This window comes from Hemiscyllium ocellatum, chromosome 35 (genome assembly GCF_020745735.1).
Source record: "Hemiscyllium ocellatum isolate sHemOce1 chromosome 35, sHemOce1.pat.X.cur, whole genome shotgun sequence".
NCBI classification, from domain to species: Eukaryota; Metazoa; Chordata; class Chondrichthyes; order Orectolobiformes; family Hemiscylliidae; genus Hemiscyllium; species Hemiscyllium ocellatum.
The window spans coordinates 39,865,381-39,889,045 of record NC_083435.1 but is presented as its reverse complement, the minus strand read 5'-3'; the positions used below and the strand labels follow the sequence as shown (position 1 = coordinate 39,889,045).

At 43.9% G+C, this 23,665-nt stretch overlaps 1 protein-coding gene across 1 annotated transcript in view; it reads left to right on the top strand.

The window, feature by feature from the left end:
- The window catches only part of LOC132832744 (zinc finger protein 271-like), a 53,546-nt gene that overhangs the window by 2,158 nt on the left and 27,723 nt on the right, over positions 1–23,665 (top strand). The window contains exon 2 of the mRNA XM_060850865.1: positions 5,710–5,826. The gene's annotated coding sequence lies outside the window, so the exon portion shown is untranslated. The remainder of the gene's footprint in view (positions 1–5,709; positions 5,827–23,665) is intronic.

The window sequence follows — 23,665 nt, the reverse complement described above, 5'->3', positions numbered from 1 at the left end:
CTGGTAAATCTCCTCTGCACCCTCTCTAAAGCATCTGCATCTTCGTATAATGAGGTGACCAGAACTGGACACAATATTCCAAGTATGGTCTAACCAGGGTTTTATAGAACTGCAGCAAAACCTCATGGCTCTTAAACTCAATCCCCCTATTAATGAAAGCCAAATCACCATACGCCTTCTTAACAACCCTATCAGTTGGGTGGCAACTTTGACAGATCTATATACAAGGACCCCAAGATCCCGCTGTTCCTCTACATTGCCAATAATCTTATCTTTAATCCTGTATTCAGCATTCAAATTTGACCTTCTAAAATGAATCACTTCGCATTTATCCAGGTTGAACTCCATCTGCCACTTCTCAGCCCAGCTGTACATCCTGTCAATGTAATGTTGTAGCCTGAAACAGCTCTCGATACTATCTACTTCACCGACTTCTGTGTCATTGGAAAACTTACTAACCCACCCTTCCACTTCTTCATCCAAGTTATTTATAAAAACTCCAAAGAGCAAAGGTCCAAGAACAGAGCCCTGCAGGATACCACCGGTCACCGACCTCCAAGCGAAATACTTTCCATCCATTACCACTCGCTGTCTTCCTTTGGCCAGACAATTCTGCATCCAGACAGCCAAATTTCCCTCTATCCCCTACCTCCTAACTTTCTGAATGAGCCTACCATGGGGAACCTTATCAAAAGCCTTACTGAAATTCATATGCATCACATCCACTGCTCGACCTTTGTCACTTGTCTCGTCACATCCTCAAAGAAGTCAATAAGGCTTGTGAGGCATGACCTGCCCCTCACAAAGCCATGCTGACTATCTTTAATCAATCCTTTCCAGTACCTTGCTGACCACTGATGTAAGACTGTAATTTCCAGGGGTTTCCCTATTCCATTTCTTGAACAGAGGAAAAACATTTGCCTCCCTCTAATCAGCCAGAATTACTCCTGGGGAGAATGAGGATGCAAAGATCATCACCAGAGGCACTGCAATCACATTCCTAGCTTTCTGCAGTAACCTTGAATATATCTGGTCCGGTCCTGGGGATTTATTTATCTTGATGCTTCCCAGAGTTTCCAGCACATAGACTTCCTTAATATCAATCTGTTCAAGCCTATTAATATGGTCCACAGTGTTCTCACTATCAACAATGTCCCTCTCTCTAGTGAATACTGAAATAAAAAACTCATTTAGGGCCTACCATACCTCTTCCGACTCCAGGCACAAGTTCCCTCCACTATCACTGATTGGCCCTCCCCTCTCTCTGATCATTCTTTATTCCACACGTGCATGTAGAATGCCTTTGGGTTTTCCCTAATCCTTCCCACCAAGTCTTTTTTGTGCCTCCTCCTAGCTCTCCTCAGTCCATTTTTGAGTTCTTTCCTTGTTACCCTGTAATCCTCTAAATTTGTGCTAGATCCTTGCTTCCTCAACCTTAAGTAAGCTTCCTTCTTCTTTTTGATGAGAAGGTCCTCTGCTCTTGTCATCCAAGGCCCCTCATCTTATCCTTCCTTGTCTGTCTCAGTGGGACAAAGTCATCCAACACTCGCAACGTGTGCATCTTACACAGCCTCCACATTTCTGTTGTGCCTTTCCAGTAGAACAATTGTTCCCAATTTATACTCCACAGCTCCTGTCTAATAGCAATATAATTTCTCCTCACCCAATTAAATACTTTCCAATGAAGTCTGCCCCTATCCCTCTCCATGGCTATGTTAAAGGTGAGGCAGTTGTGGTCACTGTCACCGAAATGTACTCCCACTGAGAGATCTGACATCTCGCCTGGCTTGTTGCCTAGCACCAAATCCAATATGGCCACCTGTTGGTCAGCCTATCTACATGTTGAGTTAGGAATCCGTCCTGGACACACCTAATAAAATCGACTCCATTCAGACCATCTGCATTAAGGAGGTTCCAATCAATATTGGGGAAGTTGAAGTAACCCATAATAACAACTCTGATACACCTGCACCTTTCCATGATTTGCTGTCCAATCTGTTCTTCCATCTCTCAGTTACTATTGCGGGGTGGGGGTTCCGATAGAAAACATCCGATAAAGTGACTGTTCCTTTCCTGTTACTGACTTTCACCCAGAGTAGTTATGGTAGGGGATTTTAACTTTCCAAACATCAACTGGGACTGCCATAGTACTAAAGGTTTAGATGGAGAGGAATTTCTTAAGTGCGTACAAAACAATTTTCTGATTCAGTATGTGGATGTACAAACTAGAGAAGGTGTAAAACGTGACCTACTCTTGGGAAATAAGGCAGGGCAGGTGACTGAGGTATCAGTGGGGGAGCACTTTGGGGCCAGTGACCATAATTCTATTTGTTTTAAAATAGTGATGGAAAAGGATAGACCAGATCTAAAAGTTGAAGTTCTAAATTGGAGAAAGGCTAATTTTGATGGTATTAGGCAAGAACTTTCGAAAGCTGATTGGAGGCACATGTTTACAGGTAAAGGGACGGCTGGAAAATGGGAAGCCTTTAGAAATGAGATAACAAGAATCCAGAGAAAGTGTATTCCTGTCAGGGTGAAATGAAAGGCTGGTAGGTATAGAGAATGCTGGATGACTAAAGAAAATGAGGGTTTGGTTAAGAAAAAGAAGGAAGCATATGTCAGGTATAGACAGGATAGATCGAGTGAATCCTTAGAGAGTGTAAAAGAAGTAGGAGTAAACTTAAGAGGGAAATCAGGAGAGCAAAACGGGGGACTTGAGAAAGCTTTGGCAAATAGAATTAAGGAGAATCCAAAGGGTTTTTACAAATATATTAAGGACAAAAGGGTAACTAGGGAGAGGATAGGGCCCCTCAAAGATCAGCAAGGCGGCCTTTGTGTGGAGCCACAGAAAATAGGGGAGATACTAAATGAATATTTTGCATCAGTATTTACTGTGGAAAAGAATATGGAAGATATAGACTGTAGGGAAATAGATGGTGACATCTTGCAAAATGTCCAGATTACAGAGGAGGAAGTGCTGGATGTCTTAAAACGGCTAAAAGTGGATAAATCCCCAGGACCTGATCAGGTGTACCTGAGAACTCTGTGGGAAGCTAGAGAAGTGATTGCTGGGCCTCTTGCTGAGATATTTGTATCATCAATAGTCACAGGTGAGGTGCCAGAAGACTGGAGGTTGGCAAACGTGGTGCCACTGTTTAAAAAGGGCGGTAAAGACAAACCAGGGAACTGTGGACCGGTGAGCCTGACCTCAGTGGTGGGCATGTTGTTGGAGGGAATCCTGAGGGACAGGATGTACATGTATTGGAAAGGCAAGGACTGATTAGAGATAGTCAACATGGCTTTGTGCTTGGGAAATCATGTCTCACAAACTTGATTGAGTTTTTTGATGAAGTAACAAAGAGGATTGATGAGGGCAGAGCAGTAGATGTGATCTATATGGACTTCAGTAAGATGTTTGACAAGATTCCCCATGGGAGACTTATTAGCAAGGTTAGATCTCATGGAATACAGGGAGAACTAGCCATTTGGATACAGAACCAGGTCAAAGATAGAAGACAGAGGGTGTGGTGGAGGGTTGTTTTTCAGACTGGACGCCTGTGACCAGAGGGTGTGACAAGGATCAAAAGCTGGGTCCTCTGCTTTTTGTCATTTCCATAAATGATTTGGATGCAAGCATAAGAGGTACAGTTAGTAACTTTGCAGATGACACCAAAATTGGAGGTGTAGTGGATAGCGAAGAGGGTTACTTCAGATTACAACAGGATCTGGACCAGATGGGCCAAAGGGCTGAGAAGTGGCAGATGGAGTTTAATTCAGATAAATGTGAGGTGCTGCATTTTGGGAAAGCAAATCTTAGCAGGACTTATACACTTAATGGTAAGGTCCTAGGGAGTGTTGCTGAACAAAGAGACCTTGGAGTGCAGGTTCATAGCTCCTTGAAAGTGGAGTCGCAGGCAGATAGAATAGTGAAGAAGGCGTTTGGTATGCTTTCCATTATTGGTTAGAGTATCGAGTCCAAGAGTTGGGAGGTCATGTTGCGGCTGTACAGGACATTGGGTAGGCCACTGTTGGAATATTGCATACAATTCTGGTCTCCTTCCTATCGGAAAGATGTTGTGAAACTTGAAAGGGTTCAGAAAAGATTTACAAGGATGTTGCCAGGGTCAGAGGATTTGAGCTATAGGGAGAGGCTGAATAGGCTGGGCTGTTTTCCCTGGAGTGTCAGAGGCTGAGGGGTGACCCTATAGAGGTTTACAAAATTATGAGGGGCATGGATAGGATAAATGACAAAGTATTTTCCCTGGGATAGGGGAGTCCAGAACTAGCGGGCATAGGTTTAGGGGGAGAGGAGAAAGATATAAAAGAGACCTAAGGTGCAACGTTTTCACACAGAGGGTGGTATCTGTATGGAATGAGCTGCCAGAGGATGTGGTGAAGGCTGGTATAATTGCAACATTTAAGAGGCATTTAGATGGGTATATGAATAGGAACGGTTTGGAGGGATATGGACCAGGTGCTGGCAGGTGGGACTAAATTGGGTTGGGATATCTGGTCGGCATGGACAGGTTGGACCGAAGAGTCTGTTTCCATGCTATACATCTCTATGACTCATACTGACCCAGTAGACAAACCCTCGTCAACAACCTTCTTGTTCGTTGCGAAGAAGACCATAAGATCAGAAGACAGCAGCAAAAATTAGGCCATTTGGCCTATCAATTCTGCTCTGCCATTCAATCATGATTGATAAGATTTTTCAACCCTGTTTTCCTGGTTTCTCCTTGATACCCTCAGCAATCAAGAACTTATCTATCTCTGTTTTAAATATGCTCAAGATCCGGCGTTCACAGCCTTCAGCAGGTTTCCACAGATTCACCACTCTCTGACTAAAGAAATTCCTCCCTATCTTCATTCTAATGGGTCTTCCATTTACTCTTAGGCTGTGTCCTCAGGTCCTTGTCTCTCCTGCCAATGGAAACATTTCCTCAATTTCCACTCAGTCCAGGCCATTCAGTATTCTGTAAATTTCAATTAGATCCCCCTTCATCCTTCTAACCTGCATCAAGTATCGTCCCAGAGTCCTCAAACATTCCTTTATATGTTAAGCCTTTAATTCCTGGGATCATTCTCATGAACCTCCTCTGGATCTGCTTCAGGGCCAATACATCGTTCCTGAGGTATAAGGCCCAAAATTTCTCACAATACTCTAAATGTGGTCTGATCAGAGTCTGATAAAGCCTCAGAAATACTTCCCTGCTTTTGTATTCCAATCCTCTCCAGAAGAATGACAACATCATATTTGCCTTTCTAACTACCAACTCAACCAGCAAGTTTACCTTAAGAGAAACCTGGACTCGGACTCTGAAGTCTCTTTGCATGTCAGATTTCTGACATGCCTCTATTCTTCCTACCAAAGTATGCGATATATAGTATTTCATCTGTTAACTTCTTTGCCCACTGTCCTAAACTGTCTAAATCTTTCTGCAGTCTCCCTGCCTCCTCATTACTTCTTGTCCCTCCACCTATCTTTGGATCATCTGTAAACTGAGCCAGAATGCCCTTCATCCAAATCATTAACATATAAAGTGAAAAGTTGTGGTCCCAACATTCACCCTTGTGAACATCACTCATTACTGACTTCCATCCTAAGAAGGATCCTTTTATCCCCACCCATTGCTTTCTGCCAGACAGCCAATCTTCTATCCATGCCAGTATCATGCCTCTAACACCATGCATTCTTATCTTACTCAGCAGCCTGTGCGGCACCTTATCAAAGGCCTTCTGGAAGTCCAGATAGATAACATCCATTGGCTCTCCTTGGTCGAACCTGCTCTTTACCTCCTCAAAGAATTCTAACAGATTTGTCAGGTATGACCTCCCCTTGATGAAACTATGCTGAGTTTGCCCTATTTACCATTCACTTCCAAATATTCAGAAATTTCATCCTTCACAATGGACTCCAAAAATCTTACCAATGACTCAGGTCAGACTAATGAGTTCATAATTTCCCATCTTTTGCCTTACTCCCTTAAACGGAGGGAGGGATTGGGTTGTGTTAGTAATTTTCCAGTCCTCCGGGACCCTCCCTGTCTCCGGTGATACTTGAAATATCATTACTAAAGTCACCACTATCTCTTCAGCTATCTCCTTCAGAACTCTGGGGTGTAGTCCATCTAGTCCAGGTGATTTTATCCATGTTTAGATCTTTCAACTTTTCTAGCACCTTCTTCTTGTTGATCGCCATGGTACTCATCTCTGCTCCCCAACTCTCTTGAAATTTTGGGATATTATTCATGTCTTCCACTGTGAAGACTGATGCAAATTACTTATTCAACTCCACAGCTATTTCTTTGTTCCCCATTACTACTTCTCCAGCATCATTTTCCAGTTCCCCAATGCCCACTTTTGCCTCTCTTTTTCCCCTTTCTATATCTAAAGTATCTCTTGCAGTCTTTCCTAATGTTATTGGCTAGCTTGCCCTCATATTTAATCTTCTCCCTTCTTATTTCTTTCTTCATTGTCCTCTGTTGGTCTTTGTACGCTTCCCAGTCCTCTGGTTTCCCAATGCCCTTTGCCACATTATAGCTTTCTCTTTGTTTTTATGCTGTCTCTGACTTCCCTGGTCGTCTCTAATTTTAGGCACATACAGAGAGGAGTGAACTGAGTTGTATTTAGATCACATTTTACATTTTTGGGCTTCTCTGAGCTGAGCTTTTTCCTCTGTGTGATTTACAGAGTTCTACAACTGAATATTTAAGCATTTTCTTCACTTCCAACTGGTGAGAGATGATCTTATTGAAACATATAGGATTCTGAGGGGACTGAAAAGGCTGGCGCTGAAAGGACTCTTTCCCTTGTGGAAGACAGATAAACTAGGGTACACCATTTAAAAGTAGAGTGTTTCTTTGAAATCAGATATCAAAAGATACTCTTTCTTTCAGAGGGTTGGAGGTCTGAGGAATTCTCTTCCCCAGAGAATGGTGGAGGCAGGGTCACTGGATATTTTCTAAAGTAGTGGTTGATAATTTTTTCACTAACAAGAAAGTCAAAAATACTCAGGGTAGGCAGACATTTGGAGCTGAGGCCGAAATCAGATCAGCCATGTTCTCACTGAAAAGTAGAGATAGCTTGGGGGGCCAAATGGCTTTCTCCTGCTCACAATTCAGATGTAGTCAGTATGACTGATCCACAGTAATCACTGGGCCTGATCTATGGTAATCATTGGGTTGATCCTCTGAAGTCAAACCCTTGGTGCTATCTGTTGATATAAGCATAACTAATACAGCTGATCATTGTTGGATATCCTTGCCAATGGCAATCTTTTGAAAGAGGTGTCTTGAGGTCTGGAAAGTATTCAACATATGTTGTGGTTCTGCTTGCCGAGCTGGAAGTTTTTGCTGCAAACGTTTCGTTCCCTGGCTAGGGAACATCATCAGTGCTGTTGGAGCCTCGTGTGAAGCGCTACTTTGATGTTTCTTCCGGTATTTGTATTGGTTTGTTCTTGCCGCTTCCGGGTGTCAGTTTCAGCTGCAGTGATTTGTATGTGGGGTCCAGGTCGATGTGTCTGTTGATGGGTGTTCTTGCCGTTTCCGGGTGTCAGTTTCAGCTGTAGTGGTTTGTATATGGTGTCCAGGTCAATGTGTCTGTTGATGGAGTTTGGGGATGAATGCCATGCCTCTAGGAATTCTCTGGCTGTTCTCTGTCTGGCTTGTCCTATGATAGTGGTGTTTTCCCAGTCAAATTCATGTTGCTGGTTGTCTGAGTGTATGGCTACTAGAGATAGCTGGTCGTGTCGTTTTGTGGCTAGCTGATGTTCATGGATGCGGATTGTTAGCTGTCTTCCTGTTTGTCCTATATAGTGTTTTGTGCAGTCCTTGCATGGTATTTTGTAAACTACGTTAGTTTGACTCATGCTGGGTATTGGGTCCTTTGTTCTAGTGAGTTGTTGTCTGAGCGTGGATGTTGGCTTGTGTGCTGTTATGAGTCCTAAGGGTCGCAGTAGTCTGGCTGTCAGTTCTGAGACGCTCCTGACATATGGTAGAGTGGCTAGTCCTTTTGGTTGTGGCATGTCCTCGTTCCATCTCTTAGGCATCTGGTGATAAAGTTGCGTGGGTATCCGTTTTTGGCGAATACCTTGTATAGATGTTCCTCTTCCTCTTTTCGCAGTTCTGGCGTCCTGCAGTGTGTTGTGGCCCTTTTGAATAGTGTCCTGATGCAGCTTCGTTTGTGTGTGTTGGGGTGGTTACTTTCATAGTTTAAGACTTGGTCTGTGTGGAGAGATCCAAGATGGCGGCGACTCAGCAAGTCTGAGTCTACAGAGCCCTTCCCAAAACCTGGGTAAAGTGGGTTTCCTGTCCCCACCACACTTGCCAAACCACCCAAAAAATTTCTTTAATCTTAATTAGCTGCTGAATATTATATTTAAATAGTCTAATACTGAGTGGATAATGAGTAAATCAAAGGGACCCCGCAACTCTCAGAAAACAAAGACCCCTCCCCCACCCTCCTCTCCTCTGGCTGCAGCTGATGTAAAAACAGGCCTTATAGAGATGATTGCTAGACTGGAATCGACACTCGTCAATTTCATCGCAGAATCCCGACAGCAATGGAATGCATTCGAAGAAAAGCTGCAGAAACAGAATCAAATCATGGAAGAGCTGCAGGGCCGAGTGGAGGGGGTGGAACTAAAGGCCACGACCTCTGAGGCTGCAGCTCAAACAGTTGCAGAACAGGTGAGAGCTCTGGAGCAGAGAGTCAGGGCCTTTGAAATTTACATCGATGATATTGACAACAGAAATCGGAGAAAGAATATTCGGCTGCTGGGCCTTCAAGAGCAAGAAGGGAAAGAACAGTTAGTAGCATTTCTGGAGCGATGGCTGCCGCAGATTTTAAACCTGGGGGCTGAAACTGACCGGGTAAGGGTGGAGTGGGCCTACCGGGTCGCAGTACGCGGATCTGGCCCAAACCAGCGCCCACGCCCGGTCCTGTTCCGGCTGCAGAGTTATAGGGAGAGGCAGATACTCCTGGATGCCTCCAGAAAGCTTGGAAAGGATCCTAAAGCTATGATTCATGAAGGATCCAAGATTATGTTATTTCAGGACTTCTCCCCGGCTTTGGCACGAAGAAGGAAGGCGTTTGATGAGGTGAAGGAATGTTTAAGGGACTTAGATATTCAATACACCTTACGCTACCCAGCGACGTTATGCTTTACCCACGAAGGATCCGAGTATAATTTTAGATCATCGGAAGAGGCCAAGAAACTTTTAGACTCGGTTAAATAAATCGTAAGAGACAATTTATGTTGGCTTGCCTCTCCCACACTCCGTGGGGAGAAATGGTTACTTTATTCTACTTTACTTTTGCCTCTGGGAGCGGGGTTGTCTTCCTTGCTATGTTATTATACTTAACTGTAATCTGTTGGAGTTGTAATTTTATAGTTATGTGTGTTTGTACGTGGCATTGATGCTATTAGATATACTCAGGTATGGGTGGGGTGGGGTGGGGGTGCGGCGCTCACTGTTAACTCTAGCTCGGTATTATATCTAAATCCTATTAAGGAGCGCCCGGGTCGAGGGTGGGACACTGTTTGGGAGAGGATATGGTGGAACGTTGGAAAGGTAGTAAGGCCCCCTGAGAACAAGGGGGAAGATCTCCATTCAAACATGTTGAATTTTTTTTTTGTTTGTTCTTATTGTTTGGAAATAGCTTCCTTTTAATCATACTGTTATGAGTGTATTAGAGAACATTTTCTCTTATTTGAAGGATGTAAGCGACTCAACTATACACTCTGGATGATTGTGGATTAGTTGAATTTTGATGATTATATATTTAAGATCTATTTTTATATTAATGTTTGTGCTTGAAAATTCTGCTTATTTTTGTAAATTTGTCAAAATGTTAAATTCCCAATAAAAATATCTATAAAAAAAAAGACTTGGTCTGTGTGTGTTGGTTTCCTGTGTACCCTTGTGGTGAATTCTCCGTTGGGTGTTCTCTCTACTAACACGTCTAGGAATGGGAGTTGGCTATCCTTTTCCTCTTCTCGTGTGAATCGGATTCCTGTGAGTGTGGCGTTGATGATTCGGTGTGTTTTTTCTATATCTGTGCTTTTGATGATTACAAAGGTGTCATCAACATATCTGATCCAGAGTTTGGGTTGGATTTGTGGTATGGCTGTATGTTCTAACCTTTGCATAACTGCCTCTGCTATGAGTCCCGAGATTGGTGATTCCCATGGGTGTTCCGTTGATTTGTTCGTATATCTGATTGTTGAATGTAAAGTGTGTGGTGAGGCACAGGTCCAGTAGTTTAAGTATGCCGTCCTTGTTGATAGGTTCGGCCTCCTGTGTTCTGTTATGTATGTCCAGTAGGTTGGCTATTGTTTCTCTGGCTAGGGTTTTGTCAATTGAAGTGAACAGTGCCGTCACGTCGAATGATACCATGGTTTCTTCTTTGTCTATGTGTGTATTCCTGATGACGTCCAAGAATTCCTGTGTTGATTGTATGGAGTGTTTGGATCCGCTGACTAGGTGTTTCAGTTTTTGTTGTAGTTCTTTGGCCAGTTTGTATGCTGGTGTCCCTGGTAGTGATACTATGGGTCTGAGTGGGATGTCTGGTTTGTGTACTTTGGGTAGTCCATAGAATCTGGGGGTGTTGTTGCTTTCAGGTTTCATTCTTTGCTGGTCCGCTTTGGTTATCTGTCCCTTTTCTTGTAGATTCCTTAGTGTGTTGTTTATTCTATTGGTGAGTTGTGGTGTGGGGTCGGAATCCTTCATTTGGTAGGTGTTGGTGTCTGCGAGTAGTTGTTGTGCTTTACTGATGTAGTCTGATTTATCTAGGATGACCGTCATTCTGCCTTTATCTGCCGGTAGTATGATTATGTTTTTGTCATTTTTCAGTGCTTTCAGTGCTTCCCTCTCCTTGGTGTTGAGGTTATGTGTTTGTCGTTTTCTTATCATCATGGGTACTACCGTTTGTCTCGCTGTTTGTCATCCTAGATAAATCAGATATACGAACAAATCAACGGAACACCCATGGGAATCACCAATCTCGGGACTCATAGCAGAGGCAGTTATGCAAAGGTTAGAACATACAGCCATACCACAAATCCAACCCAAACTCTGGATCAGATATGTTGATGACACCTTTGTAATCATCAAAAACACAGATATAGAAAAAACACACCGAATCATCAACGCCACACTCACAGGAATCCGATTCACACGAGAAGAGGAAAAGGATAGCCAACTCCCATTCCTAGACGTGTTAGTAGAGAGAACACCCAACGGAGAATTCACCACAAGGGTACACAGGAAACCAACACACACAGACCAAGTCTTAAACTATGAAAGTAACCACCCCAACACACACAAACGAAGCTGCATCAGGACACTATTCAAAAGGGCCACAACACACTGCAGTACGCCAGAACTGCGAAAAGAGGAAGAGGAACATCTATACAAGGTATTCGCCAAAAACGGATACCCACGCAACTTTATCACCAGATGCCTAAGAGATGGAACGAGGACATGCCACAACCAAAAGGACTAGCCACTCTACCATATGTCAGGAGCGTCTCAGAACTGACAGCCAGACTACTGCGACCCTTAGGACTCATAACAGCACACAAGCCAACATCCACGCTCAGACAACAACTCACTAGAACAAAGGACCCAATACCCAGCATGAGTCAAACTAACGTAGTTTACAAAATACCATGCAAGGACTGCACAAAACACTATATAGGACAAACAGGAAGACAGCTAACAATCCGCATCCATGAACATCAGCTAGCCACAAAACGACACGACCAGCTATCTCTAGTAGCCATACACTCAGACAACCAGCAACATGAATTTGACTGGGAAAACACCACTATCATAGGACAAGCCAGACAGAGAACAGCCAGAGAATTCCTAGAGGCATGGCATTCATCCCCAAACTCCATCAACAGACACATTGACCTGGACACCATATACAAACCACTACAGCTGAAACTGACACCCGGAAACGGCAAGAACACCCATCAACAGACACATCGACCTGGACCCCACATACAAATCACTGCAGCTGAAACTGACACCCGGAAGCGGCAAGAACAAACCAATACAAATACCGGAAGAAACATCAAAGCAGCGCTTCACACGAGGCTCCAACAGCACTGATGATGTTCCCTAGCCAGGGAACGAAACGTTTGCAGCAAAAACTTCCAGCTCGGCGAGCAGAACCACAACAACGGATACCCGAGCTACAAATCTTCAATCAGATTTTATTCAACATATTCCAGAATCTCTCCTTCAACACAGAGGGGAAGTAAAATAATTAGCTGACCAGGTGTGGGCTGATGACTGAGTTTTCTTTTCACATTATCCAAGGACAGGCTGAATATCTTATATGGAGAATTAAAGAGATTGAGAATGGTTTGCAGATCTGTTGCAGATTGGACAATACAGTGGAGGATGTTTCCCAGATCATGGTGAGGGAGGAAGAAATTCTATCACTAGAAGGGATTAAAAAGGAAGGAGTCTTAGATAGATTGCTGACATTTAAAGTTAACAAGGCACCAGATGCGGATGAGACATATTGAAAGAGTTGGAAGGAAGTGAGGGTAGAAATTGCAGGGGCTCTACCCATCATATTAAAGTCTTCCCTGAACTTGGGGGAGATGGCAGAAGAACGGAGAAATGTAAACATTATGGCCTTGTTCAAGAAAGGTTGTAAGGATAATCTGGGCATTTACAAACTAGTCAGTTTAACTTTGACGATTGTGGGGAATCTTTTGGAATCAATTATTTGGGATAGAATCAGTAGTCACATGGAACACGGTGGGTTGATTAGGAAAAGTCAGCATGGATTTCTAAAAGGAAAAATGTTTTCACTAACTTACTGGAGTTTTTGAAGGGATAAGGGAAAAAGTTGATGAGGATAATGCTTATGACATGATACAAATAGATTTCCAGAAGGCATTTGTGTCTCAAAACAGATTTGGTGGAGAGGAAGAGCCTCCACATCCCAGAACAGCAGAAAAGGCTATTTAAGAGCTGGGCACGTTTTGCCCCTGCACTCCTTGCAGCTTTCATATGGTCTGCATGCTTATTCAAGACCACCGCACCTTCCCAAATGTGATACCTCACTGGACCTGACCTCACATTGACCATGTTTCTTACCCATGCAGGTATATTTCTGTTGTTACTGCACCAAACTTCGTCCACTGATGTAAACCATTGCTGTTCCTTAGCAGAGTTCTATGTCTGGCATAGGTGTTCCTGATGCCAACTCAAAGATTTCTGTTGTCAGCGAATTTTTCGGGAACATGCTTTTCTCTCGTCGTCAGAGAGGCCAGTATCTCTTCACTAAGTCACTCTTTATTTACTCGTGGAGAATCCTTGACACTGATTCTGTTCCCTCAGTGCTAGCTCTCAGATTAAACAGGATGTCTGACAGGGCTTCCAAATATTCCCAAGTTAACAACTCCAATCAGAGAACCCACAGTCTGTGAGGTCCACCTGGCTAACCTCATTACAATCACTACAGTAACCTTTTGCATAATTACTGGATCATATGAACACTGTAATCTATCATATTTTGATATTGTAAAATACATTGTAGCTATTGATCTGTGAGTCAGAGGAGAGACATTACTCTATTCCTTGGCTCCCCTGCGTACTAAATTGGCGGAAGGTGAATTTTGGCAGTATTGGGCAAGAACTTTCAAAAGTTGGTTGGGGGCGGATTTTCACAGGTAAAGGAACAGGTGGAAAACGTGAAGCCTTCAAAAATGAGATAATGAGAGTCCAGAGTCAGTTGTGTTCCTGTTAGGGTGAAAGGCAAGGCTAGTAAGTGTAGGAATGCTGAATGTTGAGAGAAATTGAGGTTTTGGTCAAAAAAAAGGAAGCATATGTCATGTATACTGAACAGAGATCAAGTGAATCCTTAGAATAATATGAAACTAGTAGCTTTAAGAGGGAAATTGGGAGGGCATACCAGGGATGTGAGATAGATTTGGCAAATTGGGTTGAGGAGAACCTAAGGGATTTTATAAATACATTAACTACAAAAGAGTAACTAGAGAGAGAAAAGGGCCCCTCAAAGATCAACAAGGCAGTCTGTGTGTGGAACCGCAGAACTTGGGGCTATACTAAATGATTATTTTGCATCAGTGTTTAGAATGTAGGGAAATAGATGGTGACAATTTGAAATGTCCATATTACAGAGGTGGAAGTGCTGGATGTTCTAAAAAGCATAAAGTGCATAAATCCTGAGCACCTGATCAGGTGTACCCTAGAACTCTTTGGGAAGCTGGGTCCCTTGCCGAAATATTTGACTGGAGGATGGCTAATGTGGTGCCACTATTTAAGAAAGGTGGTAAGGAAAAGCCAAGGAACTGTAAACTGATGAGCCTAACATCAGTGGTGATAAGTTGTTGGAGGGAATCCTGAGGGATAGGATTTACATGTATTTGGAAAGGCAACTGGTTTCCCACAGCTACCTGGACTACACCTCCTCCCACCCTGCCCCCTGTAAAAACGCTATCCCATATTCCCAATTCCTTCGTCTCCACCGCATCTGCTCCCAGGAGGACCAGTTCCAATACCGTACAGCCCAGGTGGCCTCCTTCTTCAAGGACCGCAGATTCCCCCCAGACGTGATCGACGATGCCCTCCACCGCATCTCCTCCACTTCCCGCTCCTCGCCCTTGAGCCCCGCTCCTCCAACCGCCACCAAGACAGAACCCCACTGGTTCTCACCTACCACTCCACCAACCTCCGTATACAGCATATCATCCGCCGTCATTTCCGCCACCTCCAAACGAACCCCACCACCAGGGATATATTTCCCTCCCCTCCCCTATCAGCGTTCCGCAAAGACCACTCCCTTCGTGACTCCCTCATCAGGTCCACACCCCCCACCAACCCAACCTCCACTCCCGGCACCTTCCCCTGCAACCGCAGGAAATGTAAAACTTGCGCCCAAACCTCCTCCCTTACTTCTCTCCAAGGCCCCAAGGGATCCTTCCATATCCGCCACAAATTCACCTGCACCTCCACACACATCATCTATTGCATCCGCTGCACCCGATATGGCCTCCTCTATATTGGGGAGACGGGCCGCCTACTTGCGGAACGCTTCAGGGAACACCTCTGGTACGCCCGGACCAACCAACCCAACCACCCCGTAGCTCAACACTTTAACTCTCCCTCCCACTCCACCGAGGACATGCAGGCCCTTGGACTCCTCCATCGGCAGAACATAACAACACGACGATTGGAGGAAGAGCGCCTCATCTTCTGCCTGGGAACCCTCCAATCACAAGGAATGAACTCAGATTTCTTCAGTTTCCTCATTTCCCCTCCCCCACCTTGTCTCAGTCGGTTCCCTCAACTCAGCACCGCCCTCCTAACCTGCAATCTTCTTCCTGACCTCTCCGCCCCCCACCCCACTCCAGCCAATCACCCTCACCTTGACCTCCTTCCACCTATCACATTTCCATCGCCCCTCCCCCAAGTCCCTCCTCCCTACCTTTTATCTTAGCCTGCCCGGCACACTCTCCTCATTCCTGATGAAGGGCTCTGGCCCGAAACGTCGAATTTCCTGTTCCTGCCTAACCTGCTGCGCTTTAACCAGCAACACATTTTCAGCACTGATTAAGGATAATCAACATGACTTTGTGCATGAGAAATCATGTCTCACTAACTTGATTGAGTTTTTTGAAGAAGTAACAGAGAGGAATGATGAGGGCAGAGTAGTGGACATGATCTACTGAGACTTCAATAAGGCATTTAACAAGGTTCTGGTTAGTAAGGTTAGATATCATAGAATCCAGGAAGAGCTAGCCGTTTCGAAACAGAACTGGCTCGAAGGAAGAAGACAGGATGGTGATGTTGGGTTGCGTTTTAGACTGGAGGCCTGTGGCTATGGTAAATATGAATACAACCACAAAGTAATACATGTTGGGATGTTACATTAGTGTACATTTTGGGTTATGTGCTTGAGTCAGCCTTGCGTGACTGCAGCCTGTCAGGCGACAAAAGGTAAAGAAAGATGACCACGGCACAACATGAGGGTCTGCAGCAATCTAGAAGACAATTGTGGCAGAGTCTGATTAGTCACGGGAATACAATGTAGGCTTAGTGTGATGGGTTATGCTAATGTAACAGGTATAGGGCATGGCTTTTAGAACAGCATAAATATTAAAGTATGCTTGCTGTTCAGAGTCTTTCAGGGTTGTCTGCTCTGATGGCCACAGCTTTTGTTTTCAAATACAGACTTATCATCTTGAGGAATTATTTTTTAGATTAGATTCCCTACAGTGTAGAAACAGGCTCTTCGGCCCAACAAGTCCACACCGAACCTCTGAAGAGCAACCCACCCATTCCCTTACATTTACCCATGACTAATCCACCTAATACTATGACCAATTCACTTGACCTGCATACCTTTGTGACTGTGGGAAGAAACCCATGCGGACTCGGGGAGAACATGCAAGCTCCACACAGTTGCCCGAGCCGGGAATAGAACCAGGCTGTGAGGCAGCAGTGCTAACTACTGAGCCAGCGTGCTGCCCTCATTCCTGAAAGGTGCTATCAACCACAATAGAATTGGCATTGAGAGCAGGGTCAGAAAGAGACCTACACAAAGGAAGTGGCAGCCCAAGGCTGTTTCCTGGTCTATTGAGGACCCTCCCGAGCCTGACAGAATAAGGGCTGGCCACCCACAGAAAGAGATAAGTGTTTTGCTGATAGTTCAGATTAAATTCTGTTGAGCAAGGGGGGTCCTTGGGGATGCAGAAGTGCAGAAAAGCTGCTGAAAGGTCTCTCTGATCCAAAGAGTCCAGTAATAAACTGAAATTTGAGGAGACTCTGAGGATTGGTCAAGATAATTGTGCAGTGCGTGAGTGAGAATAGAAATTGTCTGATATAAAATTCCACGTTAGTAAGTCCTTGTGGTTACCACCTCGCCGGTCGCAAGTGCCTGCTCAGGCAGGACCTGTGTGTGTGTGAGAGAGAGAGAAACTCTGTCTCAGTGCTGAGTTCCTGGCTGCTTGCAGAAAAGTTCGTGTGTGTGTGTGTGTGTGAGAGAGAGAGAGTCAGACAGACAGACACAGACACACACACACACACACACACACACACACACACACACACACACACTCCAAGTTTAATCCTTTGTGATCTAGTTTGAATGCACAATTGCTTGTTGGTGATTGAGGTGGTTAAGGAACTATCAGTGATTGGTGATTTCTGCGGATACAGCCCTAGAACAATAGGGGTCTGCATAGGTAGAACAAATGAGGATAGATTGTCTTTTTTAATTAGTTGAAACCAAGGAAGTTTAGATCGATAAAGGACAATTACAAGCTGTAGAATTAGGGAATACTTATAATAATTGGTGAGGCGCTACTGGACTTGTAAGGCAAAGGGGAATGAACTGAGAACAAAGGCAATAGATTAGCTGGACTGAAATATATGTCAGAATGAACAAAGAAACTACAGTTTAAATATTGGGTAAAAAAACTCGCTGTATCAAAACATGACATTGCGAGGATCTTAGAGAAATGGGAAAAAAGAACTTATTAACTAAGTGGCCAAAATCAGGTACCTTTGATATAAATATTTGTGAAGAAATGGAAGGATTAATTAAAAATTACAAACCAAAAGATGATTCTAATAAGAGAAATCAGAAAAGGGAATAGGAGATAGAATTTTTAAAAATTTTCAGACAAGAGGGAGAGAAACTGATAAAAGCATACCAGGCAAGCTACCAAACAACAACGTATGCAGTCTGTGAAAGCTGAAGGTCAGAAAGACAAGTCTCTTTTGTTTCCTAACTTGCAGGAACTAGATAAACTGCCACCTTACTCGAACACAGAAAACACAAAGCAATGTCCTTTGATTCAGGGAACGGTGAAAATAGGAGAAGAGATTGAATGGACTGAGGACGAGGACAATAAAGCTAAACTGAACCAGAGAAGAGAGGAAGTGAAGGAGTTAATCAAGGAAAGGCAGCATGAGAGAGAATTGTTATGGGACATAGTAGACAAAACTAAAACACTAAGGGTGGAATTGGAGGAGGAAATCAGGTCACTGTGGACAATTAGGGAGCAGAAACAGTACGAGAAGTCTCTAAACAATAAACAGACTATTGATTGGGATTAGAGAAAATGTGACCCTTTGAAGGAGCAAAAGCGTATCAGAGGAGGGTCCAAAGAGAGCCAGCACACGACAGGTGGGATGAGTTGGAGATAGAATCAGGGTCAGGATCTGAAGGCAACTACCTGGATGAGGATGATAGCAGGGAGAAAGAGCCCCTACAGGCAAAAGGAATGATGTCTTTGCTCGTAGCCGAGGGGCAGACGGTCACAATATGTTCCCTGGGGAACCCATGATCTGGAGGGGCTGAGAAATGCATTGCCCAGGGAAGGGAATGGGAAGCGGATTAGAGCCTTTGAAGATGAAACCACAGGACAATTGTTGTCTATGGGAGATTTGAAGGTGTTGCTATAATAGGTAACGGGGCTCCCGAAGTTAGGTTGCAGACTACAAAGTAATACATGTTGGGATGTTACTGGGTTGTGTGCTTGAATCAGCCTTGTGTGACTGCACAAATTTTTGCTATAAATTCTGTGTTACGATCGAGCCCTCCACAATCACCTGATGAAGGAGCGTCGCTCCGAAAGCTAGTGTGCTTCCAATTAAACCTGTTGGACTATAACCTGGTGTTGTGTGATTTTTACCTTTGTGTGACTGCAGCTGTCAGTTGAAGAAAGATGACCATGGCACAACATGAGGGTCTGCAGTAATCCAGAGGACAATTGTGGCAGAGTCTGATTGTCAAGGGGATATAATTTAGACTTAGTGCGATTGGTTTTGCTAATGTAACAGGGATAGCGCATGACTTTTAGAGTATGCTTACAGTTAGGGGGCTTTCAGGGTTGTTTGCTCTGATGGCCACAGCTTTTGTTGCAAATGAAGGCTTACCAGCTTGAGGAATTCTCTGCATCTCCTGATCAATCCTAAAAGGTGCTATCAACCACAACATGACCAGTGATTTGTCACAAAGATTGATGCTGGGTCCAGTGCTTTTTGTCATTTATGTAAATGATTTGGATGTGAACATAGGAGGTATAGTTCGTAAGTTTGCAAATGACACCAAAATTGGAGATGTGGTAGACAGCAAAGAAGGTTACCTCAGAGTACAATGGGATCTTGATCAGATGGGCCAATGGACTGAGGAATGACAGATGGAGTTTAATTTAGATAAATGGGAGGTGCTGCATTTTGGAAAAGCAAATCAGAGCGGGACTTATACACTTAATAGTAAGGTCCTGGGGAGTGTTGCTGAACAAAGAGACGTTGGAGAACAGGTTCATAGTTCCTTGAAAGTGGAGTCACAGGTAAATCGGATAGTGAAGAAGGCATTTGATATGCTTTCCTTCATTGGTCAGAGAATTGGGTCTCGTAGTTGGTCATGTTGCAGCTGTACAGGACATTGGTCAGGCTACATTTTGAATATTTTGTGCAATTCTGGTCTCCCTCCTATAGGAATGATGTTGTGAAACTTGGAAGGGTTCAGAAAAGATTTACAAGGATGTTGCCAGGGTTGGAAGGTTTGAGCTATAGGGATAGCTGAACAGGATGGGGCTATTTTGCCTGGAGTACTGGAGGCTGAGGGGTGACCTAACAGAGATTTATAAAATAATGAGGGGCATGGATAGGGTAAATATACAAGGTCTTTTCCTGGGGTGTGGGAGTCCAAACTAGAGGGACTTAAAAGGGACCTAAGGGTCAGCTTTTTCATGCAGAGAGTGGTGCATGTTTGGAATGGGCTGCCAGAGGATGTGGTGGAGGCTGGTACAATTTCAACATTTAAAAGGCATCTGGATGGGTTTCTGAATAGGAAAGGTTTAGAGGGATATGGGCCAAGTGCTGGCAAATGAGACTAAATTAATTTAAGAAATCTGGTCAGCATGGAAGAGTTGGACTGAAGGGTATGTTTTCTGTGCTGTAGTAAGTCTCTATGACTCTATATGCTTCAATAAAGTTGCTTAATGAGAGCTCCCTTGAGTGTCTGGACTAGATTCTTCTTTTCACCACATAACACTTTGTATCATCATCAGGATATTTGTGTTTGGAAGACAGAAAACAGATAAAGAATTACAGAAGATCCATAGAATCCCTACAGTGTGGGAACATGCCCAATAGCCCAACAAGTCCGCACCGATCTTCTGAGAGTAACCCACCCAGCCCCATTCCCTAGTATCCTATATTTACCCCTGAACAATGTACCTAACCTCCACACTCCTGAACATGAATGGCAATTTAGTCCAGCCAATTTACCTAACCTGCATATCTTTGGATTGTGGGAGGAAATCAGAGCACCCAGATCCAGCCCAGGCAGACACAGAGAGAATGTACAAACTCCACACAGACAGTCACCCAAGGCTGGGATTGAACCTGGGTTCCTGGCATTGTGAGGCAGTAGAGCTAACCACTGAGCCACCATGCTGAGTGATGACTGATGGGTCAAAGGTAGGGGAAAGTGAGCATGAAGACAGAATAGCAGGAGATGTTTGGAGTCAGGATGGGGACCGGAGGTGTCCATATTGCAGTATATCTTAAGTGAAACATAAGAAACTGAGGAGATCTGAGGGAGGACAGCTTTGTCTGAATGAAGCTCATTGTGCATTCCCCCCTCTCAATTTATTGACATTCAGAAAATAATTTGTTTTTGCTACCAAAGTGGATAACCTTAAATTATACTGCATCTATCATGCATTGCCCACTCACTCAATTTGTCAAAATCACTTCATCATCTTCACAGTTCACCCTCTCACCCAGCTTTTTGATCTGCAAATTTGGAGATATAACATTTTATTCCTTGCCTCTATCATTAGACATAGGAGCAGAATTTAGGGCATTTAGCCCATCAAGTCTGCTCCACCATTCAAACACTACTGTCTGGCTGAATATATATTGTGCATTGCTGGGATCCAGTACTGATGCCTGTGGAATCCCACCTCCCCATCTAGCACCACCCCACCCACCCCCAAAAAAATCGTGCTAGCATCTCAGAAAAAAAAGCTGTTAATCTCAGCTCCCTGTTGCCTGTCTGCCAACAGTTCTCTATCCATTTCAATTCCATATGCTTTAATTTTACATGCTAACCTCTTATGAGGGACATGGAATTGAAAGCCATCTGAAGGTCCAAATAAACCACATCCACTGGCCCAGGCTAACATGCTCATTCAGCCAGTCCAGAAGCCAGATGGGTCCTATTGGTTTACCACAGATTCTGCACTCGGTCTTCATTATTTGCTGATTTGCTAGCCACATAGCCATCTACTCATGATATTAGTCCCAGACTCCATCTTTTCTTTTTCTCGTTGATTTATCCGGTCTGATTGCACGGTACGTTGGAGAGTTACAATGGAGTGCTATCCGCATTAGTTATTATCCACCAGAAGACCATACCCCAATACTCAACAGAGTGGGTGTACAGCCTTAAATGAGATGACCCCGCAGAGTACCCTATAGTTCCTAGCCCCACCAGGATATTTGATAACTAAAGTTTAGAACACTGGATAGTTACTGTCCTGGACAACAATGGATTTTGGGCCAACTATGATCGGTTTGCTGAATACCATAATTACAGTTTCTCATAATGCATGGTGTAATGAACTTGCCTGACCCCAGGGTTCCACTATTGCCCAGATAGACTTCACTGGGCTGCTCCAGCAAATATGATAGGAGGAGAGACCCTCCTGATTCAGTGAATTGATGACCTGCTACTGACATCTGCAGGGATTAAAAAGTGCATGTCAGGGCCTTATTATCCCTGTTAGAAGGTGTAGACTGTGGCAGATTTAAGATTAGCTTCAAAAATGCCCAAGTGGGGAGACCTCAGGTCTCCAACATAGGAACAGGATCTCATAGGGACTGACAGATATGTCTGAGACCTGGAAATTTGATTTGATTTATTATTGTCTCGTGTACTGAGATACAGTGAAAACTATTATTTTGCGTGCCATCCAGTCAAATTATACCTTATATAAGTACATTGGATAATTAAACAGAATGTAGAATATCGCATTACAGTTACAAAGAAGAAATATCAACTCTAATATGTAAGAAGTCCATTCATAAATCTGATAACAGCATGGAAGAAGCTATTCTTGAATTTGTTGGTGTGTATTTTCAAACTTTTATATCTTCTGCCTAATGGGAGTGGGTGGAAGTGAGTAATTGGGTGGGAGGAGTCTTTGATTATATTGGCTGCTTTTCCAAGGCAGCAGGAAGTATGAATAGACTCAATGGAGGGAAGGCTAGTTGAAGTGATGGACTGGGCTGTGTTCACAACTCTGTAATTTCTTGCAGTCTTGGCAGAGCAGTTGCCATACCAAGGCTGTGACACATCCAGAAAGGATGCTTTCTATGGTGCATCTAAAAAATTAATAAAAGTGACCGTGGACATGCCTAATTTCCTGAGCCTTTTCATAAAATTCCTACAGTGTGAAAACTGTAGGGATTTAGCCCAACAAGTCCACACTGACCCTGACCCATTCTTTTACATTTACGCCTGACTAATGCACTCAACCTATACATCCATGAACACTATGGGCAATTTAGCACAGCCAATTCAACTAACCTGTGTGTCTTTGGACTGTGGGAGGACCAGAGCACCTGGAGGAAATTCACAGAGACAGGGAGAATGTGCAAACTCCGCACAGATATATGCCTGAGGCTGGAGTCAAATCCAAGTCCCTGGTGTTGTGAGGCAGCAGTGTTAACCACTGACCCACCGTACCGCCCATACTTCGAGGAAGTAGAGGTATTGATGTGTTTTTTTTATCATAGTATTGACGTGGATGGACCAGGATAGATTGTTGGTGATATTTATTCCTAGGATCTTGAAAGTCTCAACCATCTCCACCTCAGCACCATAGATATGGACAAAGGCATGTCTTCCACTCGCTTCCTTAAGTCACTGACCAGTTCCTTCGTTTTGCCAACATTGAGGGAGAGATTGTTGCTATTACACAAAATGAGCCATTTGAAAAAATGTCGCGACTCACAAATACATAGAACTACTGAGGCTGTCTAACTATTATAGAAACTTTGTTGAGAGCTGCACAGAAATGATAGCTCCCTGCAGTTCCTTGTAAAGGCAGCAGGATAGGGTTGTCCTAGAGACAAGGTGATACTTTGGGGTGAGAAAAGAAAAGGCACATACCAAAATAAAGAAAGTCCTCTTGAAAGCACCTGCAGTGGGACTTCCACATCTTGAGAAGGTCCTTGTATCTTGATGAAAGAAAGCACCATGGCACCATACTGACTCAGAAGCATAGAGAACAGATGTGGCTTTTGGTGTCCATCTCAAAAACACAGTCACTGGCGGTGGCAGGTTTGCCATGCTATGGAGCAGCCATTGATTGTGCCTTGTGGCTCATGAAGTCTGTGATCTACTCACAATGAACAGTGGAAGGTTATTATACAAAATGCACTGTCCTGTAGGGACTAAATGAGAGATGGCTGCAATTGGTACCTGACAACTGTCAGGCAGCTTGGGAAACCACATTATTCCCTCAGGGTGAGTCTGTATGAGTGGTGCAGGCTATAGGATATTACTTAGCGCATGGAATGACACTAGGATAAGGAAATGCCTATGAGTGCCTCACGTATATAGGCAAGAGGGCAAACTAAGGATTTGA